General features: G+C 42.4%; 1 protein-coding gene and 1 pseudogene across 3 annotated transcripts in view; both read left to right on the forward strand.

Annotated features, from left to right (window-relative positions):
• TOLLIP (toll interacting protein) overlaps positions 1 to 16,395 on the forward strand; it is a 149,280-nt gene that overhangs the window by 50,674 nt on the left and 82,211 nt on the right. The window lies entirely within an intron of this gene.
• Positions 10,754 to 10,869, forward strand: LOC141113127 (5S ribosomal RNA; annotated as a pseudogene).

The raw sequence follows: 16,395 nt of genomic DNA on the forward strand, positions 1-16,395 counted from the left end.
ATGGCGAAGGATATTGAATTTATTCTTCTCCTCAGTCTTCATGAGGAATCGGGGGGCTTTAGTAACCAAAACTGCATTGTTTATCCTCAGGACACATCACAGGAAGCACACTCATGGTTAACGGAGGACAGAACTAGAAATAGACTTGGAAAACTTAACATTACTAAGTCACCCGGGACCATATGGCTCTGCACCCGAGGGTCCCTTCGGGAACTCAGTCAAGTAATTGCCAGACCATTGTTCCTAATTTTTACTGACAGTCTACTGACTGGAATGGTAACAGCTGATTGGAGAAAAGCCAATGTAGCACCAATATTTAAAAAAAGGGCCAAAATACATCCCTGGGAATTACAGACCAGTTAGCCTAACATCAGTAGTATGCAAGCTCTTGGAGGGAATGATAAGGGACTATATACAAGATTTTAGTAATGAAAACGTATCATTAGCAGTAATCGGCATGGATTCATGAAGAATCGTTCCTTAAACTAATCCTGTTAACCTTCTATGAGGAGTGAGTTGCCATCTAGATAAAGGAAGGCCCGTAGACGTGGTGTATCTGGATTTTTGCAAAAGCATTTTACACAGTTCCCCATAAACATTTACTGTACAAAGTAAGATCTGTTGGCATGGACCATAGGGTGAGTACATGGATTGAAAACTGACTACAAGGGCGAGTTCAGAGGGTAGTGATAAATGGGGAGTATTCGGAATGGTAAGGGGTGGAAAGTGGGGTCCCCCCAGGGTTCTGTGCTGGGACCAATCCTGTTTTAATTTGTTCTAAACGACCTGGAGGATGGGGTAAACAGTTCAATCTCTGTATTTGGGGACGATACTAAGCTAAGCAGGGCAATAACTTCTCCGCAGGAGTGAAAACTTTGCAAGAACATCTGAACAAAGTAATGGGTTGGGCAACTACATGGCAAATGCGGTTTAATGTAGAAAAATGTAAAATAATGCATTTGGGTGACAAAAAATATGAATGCAATCTACTCACTAGGGGGAGAACGTCTGGGGGAATCTAGGATGGAAAAGAACCTGGGGGTCCTAGTAGATGATAGGCTCAGCAATGGCATGCTATGTCAAGCTGCTGCTAACAAAGCAAACAGAATATTGGCATGCATTAAATGGGGATTAATTCCAGAGATGAAGCGATAATTCTCCCACTCTACAAGACTCTGGTCCAGCCTCACCTGGAGTATGATGTCCAGTTCTGGGCACCAGTCCTCAGCAAGGATGTACTGAAAATGGAGCGAGTACAGAGAAGGGCAACAAAGCTAATAAAGGGCCTGGAGGATATTAGTTATGAAGAAAGGTTGCAAACACTGAACTTATTCTCTGGAGAAGAGACGCTTGAGAGGAGATATGATTTCAAATTACTATAATACCATACTGGTGACTCCACAATAGGGATACATTTTTCTGTGGAAGGGAGTTTAATAAGACTCGTTAAAATTAGAAGAAAAGAGGTTTAACCTTAAACTGCGTAGAGGGTTCTTTACTGTAAGAGCGGCAAGGATGTGGAATTCCACTCCACAGGCGGTGGTTTCAGCGGGGAGCATCGATAGTTTCGAAAAACTATTAGATAAGTACCTCAGCAACCACAACATACAGGGATATACAATGTAATACTGACATATAATCACACACATAGGTTGGACTTGATGGACTTGTCTTTTTTCAATCTCACTTAATATATTGTCGAGCTCTATCCATTGGAAAAAGAGGTCACCAAAAATCTGACTTTTCAGTAGTAGACTTTGCCATCTTAGTCTTTAAACAATCTTACTGTGCCTATTGACTAGGGCAATGAACAACCAACAGGATCCTGTCTTCCTGGGCCCTGCTTTAGTGCAGTGGTCATCCACCCTGTCCTCAGGGCCCACTAACAGGCCAGGTTTGCAAGATAACTGAAATACATCACAGATTATATCATTTTCTGCTCAGTGTTTGCAGTATTCTAGTCTGCATCTCCCCAAGGTAATACCTAAAACCTGGCCTGTTAGGTCCTGAGGACATGGTTGATGACCACTGCTTTAGTGGACCACTTACAAACATTTACCCTCTGCTTTGCTCTTTTGTGTTGATGCCCAAGAACGAGTCATGACACGAATCTCCACAATGGCTCTGATTTCTGTTCATATGTGTAGAATCTTGTGGCTAAAAGCCCAGACAGCTGAGGTAGCCTGCAAAAGATGACTCGCACGTATGCCATTTTGAAGGCGGGCGGCTCTCGTGGTGAGAGCACTTGAGAAATTACTCAAAGATGACACAGAAGCAAAGGTCCTCCTTCTAATGTATGATTCAGGTAAAGCAAATTTTTTCCGTGCCTGTAAATTTCATATTTTGAAGTACAGTACAGGACACCCTCCCCTCTGTTCCAGTGTTACTCTGCATTGTTTGCTTTAAAAAAAGACTCATGGCGTGGGTTAGGTTTTTTCGGGGAGGTCCAGTGGGTGTATCCTCAAAAGCATTGCCAGGCTAGCCCTTCGGGGATTAAACACTATGTCCCAGGGTCTAGGAGTTGGCTGTACTGTACTCCAAGATATAAAATCTACAGGTAAGTCAAAATTTCTTTCCTTATTATTGCATTAGTGCTAAAGAATATAATATAATTTTATATAATAAATTCTATACATAACCGGTCAAAAGTTTTGGAACACCCTCATATTTTATTTTTTTTATTATTTAAACTGTATCATTTCAGGTTATTCACTGGACTTGAACTAAGGTAAGGGGTAAACTGCTACAGGTGGAAAAAAGTCTTTAGTTTAACAAAAATTGAAAAAAGAAGTAATTTTCATTTTTATATAAAAGGCGGTTTTCAGGAAAGAAGTAATGGGTTAACAACTCACAGCTTTTCTTCAGCAATGTAAGTCCGACTTTGGGAGCGATTTTTCAGAGACATCTCTTCGGGTTCCTGCACGTATATCTATTGAAATTGCCTCCGAAGTCACCAAGAGTAGTGCAGGAACTACTTTTGAGAATCGTGCAGCGTCGCACCCATTCGGACGGTGCCATTGCCAGCAATTTGACATGTCAAAACAGCCCGATGTGAACATGGGTTCAAAATTTAAGCTAACAATTTCTACAGGCATCCCAACTTTTGTTGATTACTTGCAACACTATTTTTACATAGAGAGTTTCTATCAGACTGCATTACTACACCCTCTTAAGCAATATTTAGACTGTATTGTATTGCAGGAAGTAGTATGTTGCTCTCAAAATAGCGAGAAAAAAGGCAATTTGAGGGATAAGTTCACCTTTTTGGAACATGTTACATGTTCCAGCTCCTGCCTCCTATCCCCCCCCCCCCCCCCCTTCCCTGTGACAGTGGGCAGGAGATATTCTCCCCATACCCGTTGTCACAGTTTGAAAACCAGAGCAGCCGTGCAGGGCTCCGCCCACATGACTGCGTCATTCGTAGCATCAATGAACTACGAGGGGGCTGGTGAGCGCTCTTGTAGTCTATTGATTCTTCCTGACATTCAGTAACTGCCTGCTTGTATTGGAGGCATGATTAGAAAGTATACTTAGAGTCTGCAGGATCCAGGCATTGCACCCATGATCTAATGATCGCAGATGCAATGCCTTACAGGCTGCAGAGTAAAAAAAATAAATAAATAATAAATGCACTTTTTTTTTTACCTGCAAAGAAAATGTCTTATTTATTGTAAAAAGGCCATTATAACCCTTAAACTTGTAGGTCTTATAGAGAAATTGCAAAGAAAGCCAAGATGTCAGTGAGTACAGTTTTTCCTACACCATCAAAAGGCACTTGGAAACTGGAGAAAACTCTGACAGGAGGATGTCTGGCAGACCTAAAGCCACAACAGAATGGGAAGTCAAGTTTCTGAGGTCAACAGCTTGTTTGACAGGTGGTTCATAGGACAGCTGCTTCAAGCACACTTTAATACTGCTCAAAGTTAGCAAGTCTCAGCTTCAACTGTAAGGAGAAGACTTCCGGATGCAGCTTTGACAGGTCAAGTAAATGTAAGCAAGGCATTGCTTAGATGTCAAAATAAGAGAAAAAAGAAAAAAGGCTTGCCTGGGCCATGAAGCACCACCAGTGGACTGCTGAAGACTGGAAGAAGGTCTTCTGGACCGACCAAATCATAATATGAGATTTTCAGTGCATCATGCAGGGTTTTTGTATGCAGTCAGGTGGGTGAAAGGATGGTTCCTCAGTATGTGACCCAAACTGTTAAACATGGAAGAGGAAGCACAAGGGTCTGGGGCTATTTTGCTGGATCCAGAGTTGGCGACTTGCACAGAGGGAGAGGCACCCTGAAACAAAACTACTACCATGGCATTTTGCAGCGCCACGCAATACCCTCTGGAATATGTCTAGTTGGTCAGGGGTTCATCCTACAGCAAGATAATGACCCAAAATATACATTCAGGCTGTGTCAGAACCTCCTTTTAAAGAAAAGAACTGGATTGTAGGCTTCAAACCATGGAATGACCAGCACAGCTTCCAGACTTAAAACTCATCGAGCTGGTTTGGAATGAACTGGACAGAAGGGTGAAACGCAAAGCAATCTACAAGTGCAATACATTTGTGGGAACTTTTGCAACAGTGTTGGGAAGAACTTTCTGGACAATATTTGATTTCCATTGTAATAGGAATGCCATGAGTGTGTTCAGCAGTTATATCTGCAAAAGGTGGCGGTACTTTGACAAGTTAAAAATTTAGATTGCATTTTCTTAAAGAAAACTATTCCATGTTTTCAATTTTTTATGTCCAATTGATTATTTGTTCTATGCCTTATTTTCAGCGTACGTTGAGACATTAAACTGCGTAAATTTCAATAAAAACTGGAAAAATGGGGGTTTTCTAAAATTTTTGACTGGTAGTGTGTATATTTTATATAATTTAAAATAAAAGAGAGAATATAGAGAATCTAAAACACTAACGCTACGTTTAGACTTGTAGCAAAAAAAGCGGAGCCTGCTTCGTCATTACGCGATTCGCTGATCAAGAGTGTTCATTCTGTTTACCGGCTGGAGATTTAGTATTGAGTCGTTTGAACATAATTTAAATGCAAGTGGTTTACATTCGTTTTAATAAAGATTTATTTTTATGGGTACTCACAATGTGGATCTTTCTCTCCCTTTTGGGTACATATAAATCACAGAGTTTTATAAGAAGCACCCCAAATGATGAGCTGTACCGATACCAGGGAGTTCTGAACTATAAGGGTTCCCAATTAGCCCTTTGGGGGTAGAGGTGTTAGTTACCTGGCTACCTTTTTGGATTCTACCTGGGGTTGGATTCCATACTCTGTCTTCAAGCCACAATTGCCACCTTTTCTTAGTTGAGTAGAATGTAGAGGGTAGAGGGTTCTTTACTGTAATGCCCTGTACACACGGTCGGACATTGATCGGACATTCCGACAACAAAATCCTAGGATTTTTTCTGACGGATGTTGGCTCACAATTGTCTTGCATACACACGGTCACACAAAGTTGTCGGAAAATCCCATCGCTCTGAATGCGGTGACGTAAAACACGTACGTCGGGACTATAAACGGGGCAGTGGCCAATAGCTTTCGTCTCTTAATTTATTCTGAGCATGCCTGACACTTTGTCCGTCGGATTTGTGTACACACAATCAGAATATCCGACAACGGATTTTGTTGTCGGAAAATTTTATAGCCTGCTCTCAAACTTTGTGTGTCGGAAATTCCGATGGAAAATGTGTGATGGAGCCCACACACGGTCGGAATTTCCGACAACAACGTCCTATCGCACATTTTCCGTCGGAAAATCTGACCGTGTGTACAGGGCATAAGAGTGGCAAGGATGTGGACCTCCCTTCCACAGGTGGTGGTCTCAGCGGGGGGGGGCATCAATAGTTTAAAAAAACGATTTTTTGTCACAATTGGGACCTTTTTTTTTTTTTTTTTTTTACATCAGTGTCTCATATGTCACTGGATTGATATTCTAATTTTTTTAGGGTTTGTGCGACGTTTTTTATAAGTTTAGACTTGTGTCTAAACTGTTGTGACTCTGAAAAGTGATCTGTGTTCAAAATGCTTTTCAGATGTGTTCGATAGTTGGTGAGGGGGTAATATGATACCTCCTCACTATCTATTTTAACCCCACAAATTGCGCACTAGCACGCTGCAATTGCATGCGGCAGTGGGGAGTGTATATGGCGTATCCCTAGTCACTTGAATAAGTGTGTTTGGTGACGGTACTAGCCGAAAACATGACTGGGGTAATAATTTTTGCTCCAGGCTCGCTGCAAAGCTTCCCAATCACAGGATGTGAACACCATATCTGCTATTTTTGTAGCTTGAGGTGGGGAAGAGGGTGGTTGGAGGGTGCAAAAAAAACACAGCTAAACTGCATATTTATGCCCCCTAGTCACAAGTCAAAGATTACACTCACACTTGGGCAGATTTGCAAATATAGGCGTTTTTTTTTTTTCAGGAGTTTATTTAGGTGTTTTTGCAGTGGCCAATAGAAAACTCTGTAGGGTGTGGAGTGATGCTAGAAAAGGGGAGGGGAGGGCTACTGTTTTGAGCTGAAAACTCCTGAAAAAACACTTGAAAAAACGCTAATTTCTCACTGTTCAGGCGTTTGTCATTGAAGTCTATGGGGACATAGTCTATGGAATCCGATCTGGAAAGTAATCTTAATACAAGAATACTTTCTTTTAAACAATATTTTAAAAGCCAAGATCACTCCTAAGACAGAATGATACTAGAAATTGATAGTGAAAATATGTAAAAAACATTTTTGTAACTTTTTTTTTTTTGTTTGTTAAGAATTTATCATTAATGTTAAACAAATAAATGACAAAAGGCAAAAAAATAAGTCTACTGTGCTGGACAAAAGTTCAAAGGAAAAGATCCATAAACTGCACATCATGAAGCAGACCCATGTGCATGAAGTGAGATGAATGGCAGCCCCGTGATTAAGCTCCAAGGGGTAAAGCGAAATGCATTGGGGGCATGGCTTGAGTTTGGGTAGAGGCTGCCATTCATCTCACTTTATGCACATGGGTCTGCTTCATGATGTGCAGCTTATAGATCTTTTCCTTTGACATTGCTGCAGCTTGGAGCAAGGACAAGCTCCCTGTCTGCACTTACAGCAGCCTAGTTGGACTTTACCTCTACCTGAGTGGCAATGATGATGATATCTATATGCCTGCTGAAAAAAATGATTTTAGACAGGGGTTATGATGCCGTGTATGGGGAGGAATCCCTGTACCCCATGATAAGATTGCCATAACTGGGTGCATATTTGTGTCCACAAGTAACCCTTTTAATCTTAGGTGAAATTCATCCAGAAATTTTAAATAGTTGTGTCCCAAAGTGAATTTAGTACTATCAGAGTTCAAATGTGCTTGTTTTGGGTTCATATCTGGCTGTTGTGTGACGTAGTAACTTAATGCAGTCAGACCTGTATGATGTGGAATGGATGTTTAGAGGGAGTGTCATATACGTCCAGGCAAAATTTTTTGCTTTTACTTACAATAACTGTTTTTTCCACTTCTCATTTAATGGTGATGTAATCCAGGCCTCATAAGTGCTTTCTCAGAAGGCTAGATAACAAGATGATGGGCACTCAAACGTGTTCATTCAAAGTGTCTTTTAGGTCAAATTGAATGGTGCCCGGGCCTAGTATCCGAAGAAACAAGGTTTTGCTTGTAAGTGCTTCTCTTTTTAGAGAGCTGGACCCCGGGATCCAGTACTTTTGGTATTAAGGCCATAAAGTTTTACTGGCGGGGTGCCATTACAGGTCCTGGATTGTGAGTTCCCCGAGGGTCCCCGGTTCCTGAAGGTTTAACGGAACCCACCGTGAAGGGTGAAGATTGGGTCTGTTGGTTTTACCACAGAAAACCCTGCGACGAGAAAGGTAAGTGGAGTTTTCTAAGGAATTTTTACATTTTCTTATGAAATGTCTAAAGTAAATGCCTATATCATGCCTAAGTGTCACCACTGGGGACTGTATGGAGCACGTACCTTCTCATGCTTTGCTCAGAGATCATGCTGTGTCACAGAAGCAGCAGACTTTTTTTTTTTTTTTTCCTCCGGCTAGCAGGCAGACCTCCGATAAGTTTGGGGGGTTTTGCTTCCTCCAGACACCCCCACCTGGGCTGAACTTTTCCCCCTTTTCATGAGGCTGAGTATAAGGGAGAGCTAAAAACATTTGGCAATGCCATTTTTCTTTCACCGCCCCTACTCCAGGGCTTCCAGGTCTCCTCCACGCCATCCCTCCCTCACTCACAAGCTGATCCCGTCGCATCGGAGGCCCGTGCTTGCGCGGGAAAACTCTTTTTTTGAAAGCGAAAGGAGGGGGAGCGCGATGCGAGGTGGGGGCGGGGCTTAGCATGGCATTGGCATCCTCCAACGTGGGAGTGTGTGTTTAAAAAAGAAAAAGACAAAACTCCATTTGTGCTGGCTGCAAAAATGTCGGAGAGACATAAGAGCAAAGAGGAGCATGAAAGCGGTTTTGGTGACACAGGCATTTCCTATTTGACACATTTACTATTTGCATCAGGCAGAGCATTAATAGCAGTGGCTGAACTATTGCTCAAGCAGTGGATGCGATTTCTTCTCGTAGTACCTCTGCTTTGTGCATCGGGCTAAGGTCAGAATGGGGGGGTTGAAACCCCCCTCCAAAAAGAGCTAAAAGGGTCTCCCTCAAGTTCTGGAAAGCCTACTCATCTCTACAAATGGCATCCTCCCCTGAGAGAGGGTGGCTGGTCAGAGTGAGCATCAGGGCCATGAAATGTTTGCAACTGTTTTCAACACTGCAGCCCCTGTTTATTTTACTAAAAAGATCTTTTTTCCTCAGCCATGATAGGTTTAAATAAAAAAAAAAAAAGTTTAGCGACTTTAATCGCATCCCGGTGTGGGTCAAAATGCGACAGGTTCTCTTCCATTACCCAGGACCCTCTAACTGAGGAACTAGGGGCGGGAGAAGACTAATTTCCTCAGGGGACCGTGGTGAGGCTGATGAATCCTCATCAAATGCAGGAGACTCAGCTGTTTCAATCTTAAGATTGATAGTGCAATTTCTTGCTGAATGGTCCGCTCCACATTTATGTACCCTTAACTGAGTGTTTGGGTTCGCTAAAGCCTCCTCAAGCTGTGCATGCCTTTCCTGTCCATTCATTGTTGGAAAAGCTTTTTTGTATCTGAGAGGATCACCCAGATGAGCATTATTTTCACTCCTAAAAAGTTTTCACACTTTATCCTATGGTGGAGGAAATTCACTAAGTAGGGTATACCAGCAATTAACGCTGCTACATCCTCTGTGGATAAGGGTTTGACTTGTCCGGCAGACAATGCTCAAATGCTTAGGGATCCAATGAATAAAAAGTTGGAATTCCTATTAAAAAAACAAAAACAAAAAAACACTTTTTTTTCTCTGGCAGATTGAGTATCTCAGCCTGCGCTGACAGTAATTGCTTAATCGTTGAGAGACCAGTTTAAACAGGTGTTCAAGGTTATCCTGCTCAGCAGGCCCAGGATCTGACAAGTTACTAGCAGCTTTATGTTTGTAGTAGTTGCTATAAGAGATTCTATCCTTCAGGCCTTGCGCCCTTCGCTAAGCACCATGCAGAAGCTTCTGGCTAGTCTTCCTTTTTGCGGTGAAACAGCTATTTGGGGATGTTTTGGATAATACATCCAAAGAAATTCTAGTGGAAAAAGTACCCCTTTTGCCATTTAAGTAAATGTATTTTCGTTTTGAAGCTCCTTCTGTGCCAGGGGCATCAGCCTCCAGGCAGTCACAACTGCTTCCGCTATCAGGTTCAAAAGATACTGAAGCCTCCTTATGAGGAGGCGCCCCCGCTCGCTCAATAGGGGGAATTCTGCAGTTCTCAAGGATCTGGCAGGAAGAGTGTCAAGATGAATGGGGGACTTCCTCAATAGCTCCAAGGTACAAACTGGAGTTGCAAGAGTTCCTGTCTCCTCGTTTTCTCAGATCAAACGTTCCTAAGGAACCAGAGAAAAAGAAGTCTGTCTCTCAAGCATTGGACTTTTGGCAAAAGGTGATCATGGTGGACCCCATGTAAGAGCAGAGGTTGGAGTTTGGTTAAATCCAAATGCACATTCTGGATCTCAAAAATCTAAATTCAATTCCTAAATATAATCATTCTTTTTTCGCATGGAGTCAGTCCAATCAGTTATCTCCATCCTACAAGGAGGAGAACTTCTGGCGTCAAAGATGCATACCTCCATATGTCTATTTTCCTCGCTCACTAGTAATATCTACTTTTCAAGGTGGAAAATCTTCATTTTTAGTGTAGAACTCTGCTTTCCGGTCTAGCTACTGCACCTTGGGTGTTTGCAAAGGTTCTGGCCCCTCTTCTAGCCAGATTAAGGGCCCAAGGTATAACGATTATGGTTTACCTGGACAATCTGTTCTTGATAGTCCAGTCGGTAGCCCGCTTAGACCAAAGTATGGTCACCACTTTCAACTACCTGGAATTCTCAACCTAGGAGAAATCTTCTTTAAAACCATGACGAGGTCAAATACTTGGGTCTGATCATAGGTACACCCAGAAAAGGGTATTCTTGCCTCAGGCAAAGATCTGCGTCATAAAGGAACTGATTTAGGTGGTCGAAGCAAGATGAATTCTTCTATTCAACTTTGCATGAGGTTGGGAAAGATGGTGGCTTCATTTCAGCCCGTTCCTTATGCTCGGTTCCATTCGAGACTGCTGCAAAGCAGTATCCTATTGGCTTGGAACAAAGGGTTCAAGGTCTAGATTCCCAATGTGTCTGACTCGAAAGCCTACGGCCACATCACCCTGAAAGTGCCCAATCTCCTCTGATCTTGAAGGCTAAGCAGGGTCAGTCCTGGTTAGTACACGGATGGACCACCTGGAAATACCAGGTGCTGTAGGCTGGGTACGCCGGAGCCTCAGTTTATTGTTAATATCCAAAAATCTGCAAGGGGGAAAATCCTTCAGTTACTACGGAAGTGTCCCAGATCAGAAATGGCCTTGCCCATTATTCTAGAAATTCAGGCAGAGCACTTGGTTCTGAGGGCCTGAACGTTCAGTTTACGGTATTGTCCTGCCAGCTTTCAATCCGAATATGCCACAGCAATGGCCTATATTAATCACCAAGGGAGCACAAGAAGTTGTGAGGTCCAGAGAAAGGTGAATCGTATCCTATCTTGGGCAGAAGACAATGTACTGTATTTATCGGCGTATAACACGCACCCCAAGTTTAGGAGAGAATTTTAAGGAAGAAAAACTTACATTAAAATGCCCATCAATGCAGCGTTATCGGTGTCCATCTGCAGCCTTTTCAGTGTCAGTGCAGCCTTGCTCCAGTGTCAATTGCAGCCTTGTCAGTGCAACTTTGCCCCAGTGCAGAATTGTCAGTGCAGCCTTGCCCCAGTGTCCATTGCAGCCTTGCCCCAGTGCAGCTTTGTGGGATCGCCGCGATCCCTGCCGACATACACAGCCGTGTGTAAATTCAAATATGGCGCCGAGACTGCAGGGACTCGGCGGAGCCGAGATACACATACCCGAGAGTCCTCGGCTTTTCTCGGCGCCGCTTACAGTCCCGCCCTATGGGCGGGGCTGTAAGCGGCACCAAGAAAAGCGAGGACTCTCGGGTATGTGTATCTCGGCTCCGCCGAGTCCCTGCAGTCTCGGCGCCGTATTCGAATTTACACACGGCTGTGTATGTCGGCGGCGATCGCTCCGATCACACAAAATTGGGGGGGGATCGGCCTATAACACGCACCCACGATTTTCCCCTGATTTTCAGGGGAAAAAAGTGCGTGTTATATGCCGATAAATACGGTACTTTGCCTATCGGCAGTCTTCATTCTAGGAATAGAAAATTGGCAGGCTGACTACTGGAGTCGCCAGCAGTTGTTCCCGGGAGAAAGGTTCCTTCACCCTGATATCTTCCGGTCAATATGTCAAAGATGGCGGATCCCAGACATAGATCTGTTTACGTCCAGGTTCAACAAAGATATTGACAACTTGGTGTCAAAAACAAAGGATCCGCTAGAATGCGAAACAGATACCTTGCTATTCCCGTGGAATCTGTCCTCACTGATTTATGCATACCCTCCTATTCTGCCTGCGTCCACGACTTCTTCGCAGAATCAAGCAGGAAGGGAAGTCGTGAGTCTTGTGGCCCCAGTGGGGCCCAGGAAATGTTGGTATGCAGAGATCGTAAAGATGACCGTAGGGGACCCATGGACCCTACCGCCACGGCCAGACCTTCTTTCGCAAGGTCTGGTATTCCATCCTACTTTCCAAATGCTAAATTTAATTATTTGGCTATTGAGACCCACACTCTGAAGAAGTGTGGGCTGTCAGGTTCAGTGGTTTCTACCTTGGTTAATGCAAGGGAGCCGGCCTCCATAATTTATGTATTGTGCAGTTTAGGAAGCATATGTCTCCTGGTGTGAAACCAGGGGTTGCACCCCAGGAAATAGGTCAAGGGTAGAATCCTCAACTTTCTGCAGATGGGGTGAGAGATAAAGCTGGCCTTGAGTGCTTTCTAAGGACAGGTCTTGGCCTTATTGGTATTATTTCAACGACCACTTGTTTCGCATTCTTTGGTTCGTAACTTTATTCAGGGGTAACATGGCTTAATCTCCGGTTAGGTCACCCCTGAACCCTTGGGACTTGAATTTAGTTTTGTCGGCATTACAAAACAGCCTTTTTTTGGGCTGATACAACATATTCCCTTGGTCCTTTTTGATAAGGTAACTATAATTTTTTTGGTAACCATATCTGCTGCAAGAAGGGTATCAGAATTGGCTGCTTTTGTAAAGAGCCATATTATTATTGTTTTCAAGGATAAGGTAGTATTGCATCCTCATCCTAATTTTTTTACTGAAGGTAGTATCGTTTTTTTTTTTTTTATCTAAACCAGGATATTGTTCTACCTTCATTTTTTTTTCCGGAACCCTGTTCTATGGAAGAAAAATCACTACGTTCTCTTGATGTGGTGAGAGCAGTCAAAGTCTGCTTAAAGGCTACTGCTCAGATTCGGAAAATGGATGTTTTGTTCGTGTTGCATGAAGGTCCTAAAAGAGGACAGGCAGCATCGAAATTTACTATTTCTAAATGGTTTCAAGTAATCATTCAAGCTTATGGTTTAAAGAGGTAGTTTCTACCCTCTCAAATCAAAGCGCACTCCTCTAGGGCTGTTAGTGCTTCATGGGCAGTGCATCACCAAGCCTCCATGGCTCAAATCTGCAAGGCCGCAACTTGGTCTTCAATCCATACATTTACCAGATTCTATCAGGGGGATGTAAAAAGACATGAGGATGTCGCCTTTGGGCGCAGTGTACTGCAGGCAGCAGTATAAGTCCTCTGATCCTTTAAAAATGCTTGCAGTAGATGTTTTTTTCCTATAGAAGCTGAGGCCTATATGATGAAGACCTGAGTGCCATGTGATTTAGGTGCATTTCCCCATTTGGGAGCCACATCAGTGGCATTACCTGGGCATATGCTGGTACTCACGTAAGCACACTCATGCACACAGTCTTCCTCCCAGGGGTGTATGTCCATAGACATGTGTGTGTTTGTGAGTAGTGGCATGCAGCCATTGATTTCTGTGGGCAGTTTTTTGCTGCACCTGTGGCTCACTGACTAACATAGAAATATGTCAGAATTTGGCATAAACGAGCAGCAGTACATTGATGAGGCCATCCCTCACATGATGCAAAAGTACCATGCGATGTGGTTGCCATGCACTTTAAAAAGTAATGCATGCACTGCTTTAGGTGCAGTGCGATTTCAGCCCACTCAAAATGAATGGTGCAGAATTTGTGCTGTACAGAACTGCTTTGAGGTTCCTGTGCGATTCACATGCAGTTCCTAGTGTGAATGGGCGCTTATAGTGCTTGACTGATTACTACAGGATTTGGACATTTCTCTAACAATATTTAAAAATTATTATTTTTATTTTTAATCATAGCTGGAAATGTGCATAGTAAAAATAAAACTGCTTGTGGGGTTGATGGAGGCCAGTTCAGCATTAGCAAAAATGCCCTATAAGTGAAAAATTGAGGATACCCAAATAAAGTAGAACAGCATGTCACTCATTAATATAAATTGAGCTTTGACAGGAAAGGAGGCAAACCAAGCAAAAATTGAATTCATTTTGAAGGAAGCTGTCTAGATTGTTACTGCTGTCAGTGTGTGGGAAAAATAAACCAGGGGTAAAAACAGGAAAATAACCCTTGAAACGACTTTCCTGTCAGTGTATTTATTACTTAAAAGGACTGGGGCTACAAGTCAGTGCAGAACAAAAGCCAATGACTGTCTAAGGCCTTTTGTCACAGCAGGTAGAGTTCAGTCTATTGTAGGGATGTGACCGTGTTTTAGTCTAAAAAAATAAAAAAAAAGCATGTCATGCTTGTGCTGGCTTTGATTACTAAAAAAAAGCATCCAAAGCCTGCCGAGACTTCCACCAGCAAAGGTGACGAGTTCTGTTCAACTAAAAAGCTGTTGGGATGAAAGAGAAACTTAAGTCTTTTTCACTTTAAAAAAAAAAAAAAAAATGTTTTTTTATATATCTACGTGAAAGAGTTCAACAAAAAGTATAGAATAGCAATGAGTGTCAAAGGGACCCTGTGGTCAGACCATTCGTTTCAATAAGTACCTTCCCATCAGATTATACTGTGTATGCATTTAACATATTTTATCATGGTATTTACCTGTAAGGGTCTCCCTTGTATAGACAACCAAAAGCCCTGAGGCTGCTGCTAGATGCCACCATCTTGGATGTGCTATTGGGAGTCCCAGTAGACTTGTGGCACTCTATGGAAGCCTTCCTGAACCTTTTTTCCCAAAGAGAAACCCTTAATATTTTGAGGTATTGGTAAACCCCTGCTAAAATTCATCAGGGATCATTTGGAAGAAAGTTCCCCTTACAATGGTTGTCAGTGGAAAGAATGTCCCCTTTACTTTGGTTGTTAGTGGGAAGAATAACCTTTTTTTTTTTTTTTTTTCAATGTTGGACAGAATGTGCCACCCTTACAGACAGATTAAAGGGGAAGTATGGCCAAAGCTTTTTTTTGGTCATGCTCCTCCTGTGGGTCACAGGAGGCAGTTTGTTCCGCACTCCTGATTTCAGCTCTTTCTGTGACCCGTTTTCAGCTGACGCAGGCTAAAGCCTGCTATCAGCGAATGTCACACAGCCCGTCTAGGCTCTGAAAAGATCCCGACTATATGGTTAGGATCCGCCCAGAAGTCTAGACCAACAGCTGACCCACCCTCTCAGCTAGCCACTCGGCTAGCTGTGCGAGCCACTCCCACCCCCTCCAGAGCCTGGAGGTCTGTTCTCGAGCTGGCCATACATTATACAATTTTCTTATTCAATTTCCTGTGTTTTAGGTTTGACCTAATATTATATGGTTTTGGTAAATCTAAAGGAAAATTGTATAATTTAGAGGCAGCGGGGACCCAGGCTGAGGCTGTCATGCACCTTCTTACGGGGCTTTCCAGAGATGTTTGACTTCCAGGACTTTTCTCCTTTTCCATGAGATTGTAATAAGGGTGTTGTAGAGTAAATTGTATATGGGCATTGTATATAGTTAGATACAAATTTACTGGCTTGGGTTGCCAGTATTGGTTGGGAATAGGTCCACAAAAACAGATCCCTTCAGCCCCTGCTGGAAACCTTAACGGAAGAGTATTCATTTCTTTTAGAGCCAGTATGTGTGTGTTCGTATAGCGATAGAGGCACACATTATCTGTGTCCGCCTGATCAGTGACTGGCAGACAAACGGCCCTCCCAGCTTATTTCCAGCGAAATAAAAAAGTGGATTATTGGTTATTTGCTGCTACCAGTAAATATTACATTCATCTCCCAATCTGCCATATTTTGGCCAAATGAGGGATGATTGGTACATGGATAACGTTACTGGCTATGAAGGCCTGCAGGTGAAGAGAAGTATTTGTAGATTACATATGTGACCTCTGTAAAGCAGAGCTCTCCACAAGCGTATGTTTGTTAGCATTTTTGTTTTTTCCTTAATATTCTATCAGATAACGTTAGGTGCCCACTTAATAAAACCAGAAGTTTTTTGTGCATCCAGAACATTTCCTCTCATCTAATGTGTAATCAAGAAATCACGTGTGTGTTGGGTTTTATTTTTTTTTAACATACTGTCGCAACTGCAGTACAGCGTTGTCATAAAACTTGTGTGGCGGTGATCACGGAAACTGACTGGTGACTGTACGGAAATTTTATATATATAGATATATATATATATATATATAGATATAGATAGAGATATATAGATATATATATATATATAGATATATATATATATATATATATATATATATATCTATGTGTATATATATATATATATCTATATATATATATATATATATATCTATATCTATATATATATATAGATATATATATATATATCTCTCTCTCT

This window comes from Aquarana catesbeiana, linkage group LG11, assembly GCF_042186555.1.
Source record: "Aquarana catesbeiana isolate 2022-GZ linkage group LG11, ASM4218655v1, whole genome shotgun sequence".
In the NCBI taxonomy this organism is placed as follows: Eukaryota; Metazoa; Chordata; class Amphibia; order Anura; family Ranidae; genus Aquarana; species Aquarana catesbeiana.